Consider the following 8,882-nt stretch of genomic DNA (forward strand, 5'->3'; position numbering starts at 1 on the left):
CTCCCGAGTACCTGGGATTATAGGCACCCACCACCACGTTGGCTAACTTTTTTGTATTTTTAGTAGAGGCCGGTGTTTTATAATCCCTGTTTTCCGGATGATAAAAATGATCTGGAGAAGTGAATTAAATTTCCTGAAAGTCACACTTCCAGTAATACAGCTGAGGGCTTATGCCAGACTGTCTGGTTCCATAGCCCACATACTTGTCCTCTAGGCTACACTGCTCCTTGGGGAAGGATTGAGTGGCTGTGTTAAAATTAGATGTCCATGTCTAAATGTCCTGATGACTATTGTGTTTGTTTTTGGAGTTCAGCAAGCCTGCACTACCATGTCTCTTGTATTGGCTCAAATCTTCCACTATTTTCTCTGCTGATCTATTTCGCTTTTCCAATGCATCATGACATTATTTCTATTTTCTGTGTAGTCAATTCAATATTAAGTTCACAATTGTTCATTTCTAATTGGTACACAGTAATTAGATTTATACTATATGGCAATTATAAATGGCAATCACATATACAAGAGCTATCAGCATTATTTGATTATAATGTGGTCATTCAGATGATCTGGGGTATGTTTGTGCTAATATTTTATTATTATCATCAAACTGAAAACAATTTTTCAAAAATTGGGTTAGGTAACTTGAGAGCTTCTGAAGGTATGTCTACCATCATCCAAACATCAAAACTCAGTTAGACAGCATGAACTAGAAGAGGTAAGTGCTGAACACATTTATTTTTAGTCCCTCACCCTATAACTTGGCAGCCAAGTATACCTCTCCACAGTTCTGGTTAAGTAATCACATTTAAGCTTTCTACCTTGCAATCATGAGCCATTTAATTTCAGTTGATGTTAAGTTTCTTTATCTATTAAATTTAAATCATAGTGTCTTGCTCCATAGATGTTTATATTAAACACACACACACTTTTATAAATAAAATATATACATATATATGTATATACACGCACATATGCTATATAATTTATGTATAAATGCTTATATAATTTATACACACACATATATAAATGCTTCTCATATATATTTTAAGGTTGTGATATAATTAAAGAGAATTTCTTTCTTAAATTGACCTCACTTTTTATAACACGAGTTTGTACTCTATGTATTGCCATCTCCAGAATTTGCTAGCTGTTCAATCTTGGGCAAATCACTAAAGCTCTCTCTACTTTGAATTCCTTATGTATAGCATAGGTATAATAACAAATGAACTTCACAAGGTTGTTAGGCAAATTCAATGAATTAAACCTTTGAAGCTGAAGAATGTTTGGCCAGTGCTTGAAGGTTTCTGCAATACCTGTTAGTTCTGAGAAGAGTTGATATTTTACAAGGACCACCTTCTGGGGATGGAATGTTTTCCCCTTCTTTTTGACAAGCCATGTTTTGTCTGTCCTCGCTCAAATTTGGCATAAGAATTGTTTTTTCCATAATCAAATCTTATAAATTGCTTCATTTCTTTAACAACAGAAATTGGTTACAATTTACAAAATTGAGCAGGGAGGTGGAATTTATTTTTTAATCTATTTTTTAATGGATAGAATATTGAAAGATTGCTTTTAGACAAAAGTATGCTTTTATGTAATTTAAACAAACTATACCTAAGTATTGTAGTGATGTAGAGTAGGAAAAGTTTTAAAATTTTAGGCGTTTAAATCAATCATCATGACTTATCACTGTAGTAGCAGGTAAAAACAAAAGCTTGAAGATATTTTCTAAATTTTTCCTTACATTTTTGTCTCCTTAAGCTAAGCTTATAAATTTGATTTTTTAAATATTTTCTTTTGCTTGTTTCAGAAGTTAATAACGGGGTAGGGGATGCAGTAGAAAAAGGCAAGGCCTTTCTGTTCCCCTCAGTAGTAGTGGGAATATACAATACTCTCCATATTTTAGTTTAATTTTTCCCTAGGGTTGTCACAGTACACTAAGAATTAGAGAAAATGAACCATCATGGTTCTATAAAATACTAATATAAGAACCTCATCAACAATAAGAATAATAGCAACAATATATTAGCTTATTTTACAATGAACACAGTACACAAACTCCAAAACTCCCGCAATCCTCCCAACAATCTTACAATGTAAATATGTACTAAAATGCATATGTTTTGCAAATGAGGCAACTGAGACTCAATGAGGTTAAACAATTTGCCCAGCAACATGGCACTGGAGCTTAGACAAACACGAATCTTCTGATTGCATGTCCAGAACACTTTTCCAGGTCTGTTGTTTTGTTTCCGATTCCTTTCTTATAATCCCTGGCATTGTTGTTGACCTTTTAGCCCTGAAAATACTTAGGACCACTTCCTTTAGAACACCACCTACATCAAGTCTTAGGTGTTTACTTTGGCTATGCAAGTAGCTCAGTGTCCACTTTCTTATAAATATAGGTTAAGGTCACTTTTATGTCCCTTCAATCAACGAGAACAGATCTTTCTACAATGTAATCCTATCAGTTCAGTACCTCACAAATCAAAAGAACCTAAAATCACCCCCAAACTTGAAAGGCGCACACTTTCCTGCCATCAAATGCTTAGGGTCTGTAATGTGTCTTATTTATTTTGGTTTTGTGTCATTTGAGTTTACAGATATCAATATGAGGCTTACTGTCTTTGTCCACTGGGCTGGTACAACAAAATACCACAGACTGGATAATTTATAAACAATAGAAATTCATTTCTCACAGTTGGGAAGGCTGGGAAGTCCAAGAGCAAGGCACTGGAATTTGGCATTTGGCGAGGGCCTTCTTGTTGCCTCTCCGTAACAGGAGACCAGAAGATGGAAAAACAAAAAGGGTAAAATTCTGTAGGAAGTTTCTTCTATAAGGACCTTGATCCCATTCACAAGAGAGGAGTCCTCATGATCTAATCACCTCTTAAAGGCCCCGTCTCTTAATAACATCACATCGGCCATTCAGCATCAATACTTAGATTTTGGAGAGGACATATTCAAACCATAGCACTTACTATGTGCCGAGTAATGTTCTAAAGATTTTATAAATATTAATTTTTTCAGTCCTCATAATCTGAGTACTATTATTTCACTTATTTTGGTGGTAAAGGATGGAGAGGCACTTGCCCAAGTACAGGAGGCTATTAAGTGGCTTAGCTTTGCACAATAATAGTTGTAGTCTGTAGAATCACAGAAGCCTCGAAGAACAACTGGTGAAATTCTACAGTTTAGACTGAAATTTGTGCTGTCACAGATGGAGAACTCCATACTAACAATCTATTAGCTGTAACACGGAAACCAATAAATTATCTTGACTAATACAGGGATCCACAAGTCTGACTGGTGGATTAGAGGGCAATGTAGAAATAGTTCAATGAACGAGCAGAAACTGAATCCATAGCATTATCCAAGGTGCTCTTGGCTAGGTTTTACACACACACACACACACACACACACACACACACACACACACCAGTTAACCAAATTAAAAAGGGAAATTTCTTGCCATCAAATAACTATAGAACTTTTTTTGAGAAGACTAATTTCTTCGCCATTAACCCTTTCGTAATCTTTATGTCCAGAGTTAAAATAACCCCTTCAGGTATTGTTAGAAAGAATTTGGATCGATTGTGTAGATCTAAATTACATGTATAAATTGTCATCCTGAAAGGGAAAATAAGTAGGCCTCTCTTCTTGCCTAAAACCTATATTTAAATAACAACAACAAAATGACTAAATTTATGTTGCGTTAATAATCTGCCTCTACCTTTTCATATAAACAGTTGGTGTGAAACTTAGAGTATTTTTGTTTTAAATAAAGAACACTAATATTAACAATTTGAGCACTTAATCTGTGCCAGGCCCTTTTCTGAGAGCTTTATGCGATTACCTCATGTAATCCCCATAATGACCCTATGAAGCAGATTCTGTTATTACTCTCATTTTACAGTTAAAATAACTAAGACAAAATTTAAGTAATCAGCCTAAGGTCATACCTCGGCTAATGGAAGTGAGTGGAGCAGAGAGTTAAACCTAAAATGTCTGACTTCAGAAATTTTGCTTCTAACTATTGATAGGGAAGATTGTCAGAATAAAATAACTACAATTGAAGGACTTAGCATCCAGAAGCCTTGTTCACATTTCTATTTTAATTTTCAGAAGTCCCTGGAAGGTCAGTGAGTATCATCTGTATTTAGGAAAGCAAAGTGAGATGTCTCTCAAATACTAAAAAATAAAAAATAAAAAAATTTATCCTATATCCTGTAAAAATTCTACCAGTAAACACAACACAATGCTGTCTGAAAATGAATGCGTACTGAAGTCATTTTTGACTATTGCCTTGTGGCTTGTGAGCCCTGCCCAAGCAAAAGATAAGGTCTTCCATGGGGTTCTAAGAGCCTAACAATAGACCAGGCTTTTGACCAACGATTCCACATTATCAATTTTATTCATTTTTAAAACTCTTAATGGAGGCATTGAGATTCTGATGATGCATTTATGTCTAGCTTGCAATTATCTCTGAAATCTCCTCTTTGCTTACCATCAATTTGATATTTTAACTCTCTCCACACTAGTATCTTATATAAGAACCATAAACATATGATATAGCCTTGTTATGTGCCAAGCACAGACCTAAGCACTTCATGTATTTTAACTCATTGAATCCACACAACTGTATTAAATAAGTACTGTTATTATCACCATTTAAGACATAAAGATACTGTGGCACTGAGGTTAAATATCTTCAAGGTCACTTACTAGGTTAAATGGTAGAGCCAGAATCCAAGCTTGATAGTCTGGCCAAAAGACCATGTTCATAACCATTATACTGTACTATACCATGGGATGACTCAACTATTACAAAGCATCATAAGACCTACCCCAAGATATTAACTCATTCACTAAGCATTTACTGAGCACCAGTTTTTCTAGGCACCGCCAAGGTCTGGGAATACAATGATAAATAAGGCAGAGGGACTTTAAAGAAAAAGAAAGAAGCAAATAAATGATTAATTACAATACGATGGACTAACTGCCAGCCTAGGGCATATAGAAAGGGCTGCAGGAGCATAAATGGGACTATACTTGGTAGAGAAGCCTCCTTGGAGGGATGGAAGAGAGGAGGGATATCTGAGGGGGAGAAAATAGACGGAATCCCCAATATAGTTAACAAAGTGAATTTCAAAAAACAGAACTCATTACCTTTACTTACCTCAAGGAAAAATTAATGATGCCACGCTTCGAGAATATGAATCATTTTGAGTCAGGGTCCTTGCAGGACACATAGAAGTGACAAGTAAGACCATTTAATAATGGGACTATTTACAGAGTTGTGAAGAGAGTTAAAAACACCAACTAGGGCAGGAGAAGAATTATTAACTCTAGAAGCTAGAAGTTTTTACTGTCTGTAATCTGGGGAGTTTTTACCGTCTGTAATCTGGGGTGAGATCCTGGTAATCGGCAAAGAGATGCTGTTGTCCCTGAAACCTGACAATTGCTGTAATGGTGGGAAAGGCTCTGCTGCAAAAGGAGCTGTGGCTTTAAGTAGAGAAACACAGCCACTGTCTGAACACAGACCAACACCTGGGGAAAATAAAACTCGGATTTCGTTCTCCTCCTATCCATCAAGCTCCTACTAGTGCCTCCATTGGCCAACCAGAGGGCAAGAGAGTACAGGTGATGCAGTCCACAGAAGTCAGGTTCCTGGTACCTAGAGCAGGGTATGAAGGAAAGAGACTGGATCTGGAAAAGCAGAGAGCAACCAACAGCCAGTTATTGCTCAAAAACAGTACTTGGTTATTCATCACCTCTAAAGAAAACAGGAAACAATAGGAATGGGCAAAATGAAGACTTTTCTAGAAGAGCTACCTAATTACCAAAATCTGCAACATGAAATAGAAGTTGTAGAGATCTTGCGTAAAGGTTTTTAAATACAAAATTCATGTCACTTCTAGTCCCGATTCTCTGTAGTACTAATTACTGATTTGAAAATTTATTTCCATCTACAGAACCTACTTCTCATAACCTCCATTTTAGAGAAGAGTTTTTTTTTCATATGGCAAGCAAAGGTTATTATTTCTACCTCTTAATATCGGCATATCTATTTCCTTCCTTCCTTTCCCACTACTGCTGCTTTGGTTCAAGCTATTATCTACCAAGGCTCCTACTGGCCCTGATAGCAGTCAACTCCAGGTCTCTGAAATGACAGGCTGCTGTCTGCCCAGAGCGTTGAATATGCTCCCAGAATACAACGTAAAATAAATTCAGATAATGGCACTAGGAATTTCACAGAGAAAGATCTTTACTGATGATATTTTCCAATTTGCATGTAATTTGCAATAATTTTAACTACAAAATTAGCGTTTAATTACCATTCAATCTTTTCTTTTTTTGGCTTCTTTTAGAGAGATCCATTAATTAAGGTGAGAAATTAGATGAATCTGGTTCTGCTGAATAAGGGAAATTGACTTTGATCTTTGTGTAAAAATGAGGCATTCAAAGAAATTCATTGATCAGCATTAATTAATGTTCTCTCTGACAGTATTTAGTTTCAAGTGTTTAGTAGTGCCGTCCCTTACTAAACTTTCTTTTACACTGCTCTCAGTAAAGTTTTAAATTGTGCAAAATTTCTTATTTATTCATTTTTTTCTTTGGCGAGCATGGAAAAATGGAGCCAATTGTCAAAGTTGACCCTGGGTATCAGTAAAAGGGCAAATGTTTCAAAAGTAGCAAGTATAACCTCTGTCTCTTTCTCTTCCCATGATACTGCAGAAAATAGAATTTGGAAGGTATTTATGGAAGAGGAAAGTGGAGAATGAAGAATGGGAAACAGCAAGTGGTAACTATGAAGCTTAATTCTCAGTATTTAAAAATAACTTTTCTACTTTTAGAGTCGCATACTAAACAATTGAACCCTTTTTCTGTTATAGTCATTAACTAATGGTACAGAGTATTTACTACCTTGTTGGTACTGGACTTAGCTCTGTACAAAACAATAATAAATAAGCTCACTATTTATCTGCCCTCAGAACATTAGCATTGTGAATACATATACATATAATGTGTGTGTGTATATATAGTGTGTGTATATAAAATGTGTACCCATATATTAAGTGTATATATATTTATGTCCCCATATATATGTGTATATACTTTTATGTAATATATATTTTATACACATATATACTTATATATCCTGTTTTTTTTTCAGGTTAATATTAAGACACATATGGAGAACTTACACCATATGAGACACATCCATTGGCACTCTAGACCACCTACAGAATTACAGATGGGAGTCTCATGATCTTTATACTTCATCAAATAGTTCATACTCTCTGCCCAGGTCTTATCTGTGTTTTCTTAGAAGAACACAAAAATGTAATATGACTCTACCATCAAAAAATGTGTCAATAAAACTTAAACACAGTTTAAAAAATTAATGGTGAATGTTGCCAAATGTCTATGATAAATTTGTTTTAGAAAATATGATCATTGTGGGAATGAAGAAATAAAAATAATTAGACTAGTTAGAACAACCTTTACAAAAAAGATAGCTAACATATTTATTGAGCACTATGTGCCAGGCATCCTACCTTTATTTGCCATTTGATACTCACAGTAAACCAATGAGATAATATCATTGTATAGTGTAATGATATGGTATAGGATATTGATTGTAATATGGTATTATGACCATGAGTATATTTAACCTTGCCAAACTTGCTAGAATTTAATTTCCCCATCTACAAGTGGGGAAAACCATCAACATTACCTGCTTCATGTGTGAAGTGCAAATAAGATTATGTATATATAATATTATATAAAAGATATATCTATATCTCTATCTATCTATCTATCTATCTATCTATCTATCTATCTATCTGTCTACTACTTTGAACAGTGTTCAACTTCCCACAGCTAATGAATGGTTTATTTGACAGTCTGACTCCCTGTCTGAATCCTAACCCTATGCTGTAGGTGGGAGAGGGACACAAAAAGACAGAGGTTAGCTTAAGCAAGGTTTCTCAAAGTGGTCCAATCTACCTACATTACAGTCATTGTGATTACATTTTTTAAGAAAAATTCTTATTCCTCTGTTCAAGATGACAAACCGAACCCATGGATTTATCTTCTTTCCTCCTCACTCTCTCTAAAATGGGAGGAAAGGAAAAAAAGAAGCTTCTCTTCCTATAAACAATGAAGACCGAAGTGGGGGAAGCTGCCATCCCAAAAGAGATCTAAACAGATAGGAAAGATGAGCAGGTGAACTGCTAATGGATATTCGTAAAGCTTGTCAGAGTAACATAAGAAAAGAGCCTCCAGCAGAGAAGGTAGTCTGTCTTTCATTGAAACCCAGAAATTCCACTTTCAATGGAGGTTTAGAGTGAGATGTAGTTTATTTTAAACAGGATATAAATGCAAGTCTTTTCATACATCCATAGATTCCTTCATCCCTCTTCCCTATCCCAGTGCCACAAACACTAGGCAGGCAGGTGCTTTTACTCTAGGGAATAAAATTAATTTTTTTTATTGAGAAAAAATTGAACATATCAGTTTTTATGAGCCTTGAGGGAGATCTCCTGAGTATGGTGGCACAGCTAAGTGAGAGCTGAAATTTTCTTCTTCCTTGCTTGTCATAAAATTGCAGTCCTGTCATGAAGGTCAACCATGGGAAGAAGGGGCACAGTGAATCTACCCAGGCATCTTTTCTATTTTTATTAGTCTAGAGGAGACTCATTTTTCTATTTTATATGTCCAGAGATTGTGCCTTTTTCTATCTTGTCTGCTCAGAGAGGATGGCCTTTTCCAGTTTCAACAATGATGCAGTACAGGTGAGCAGCTGTATGTTGTGGGTTGGAGACCAAAGACTTCTACTTGCTAGAATTGAAAGGCTCCCTACCACTTTCTTCTCC

The 8,882-nt window shown here is 35.5% G+C and overlaps 1 long non-coding RNA gene across 1 annotated transcript in view; it reads left to right on the top strand.

The window, feature by feature from the left end:
• Positions 1-7,409, top strand: part of LOC107974077 (uncharacterized) — a 40,690-nt gene extending 33,281 nt beyond the window's left edge. Inside the window, exons 2-3 of the long non-coding RNA XR_001716624.3 lie at positions 6,739-6,805; positions 7,178-7,409. This is a non-coding gene — a long non-coding RNA (uncharacterized LOC107974077). The remainder of the gene's footprint in view (positions 1-6,738; positions 6,806-7,177) is intronic.
• The last annotated feature ends 1,473 nt before the right edge of the window (positions 7,410-8,882 follow it).

Source organism: Pan troglodytes, chromosome 3, assembly GCF_028858775.2.
Source record: "Pan troglodytes isolate AG18354 chromosome 3, NHGRI_mPanTro3-v2.0_pri, whole genome shotgun sequence".
NCBI classification, from domain to species: domain Eukaryota; kingdom Metazoa; phylum Chordata; class Mammalia; order Primates; family Hominidae; genus Pan; species Pan troglodytes.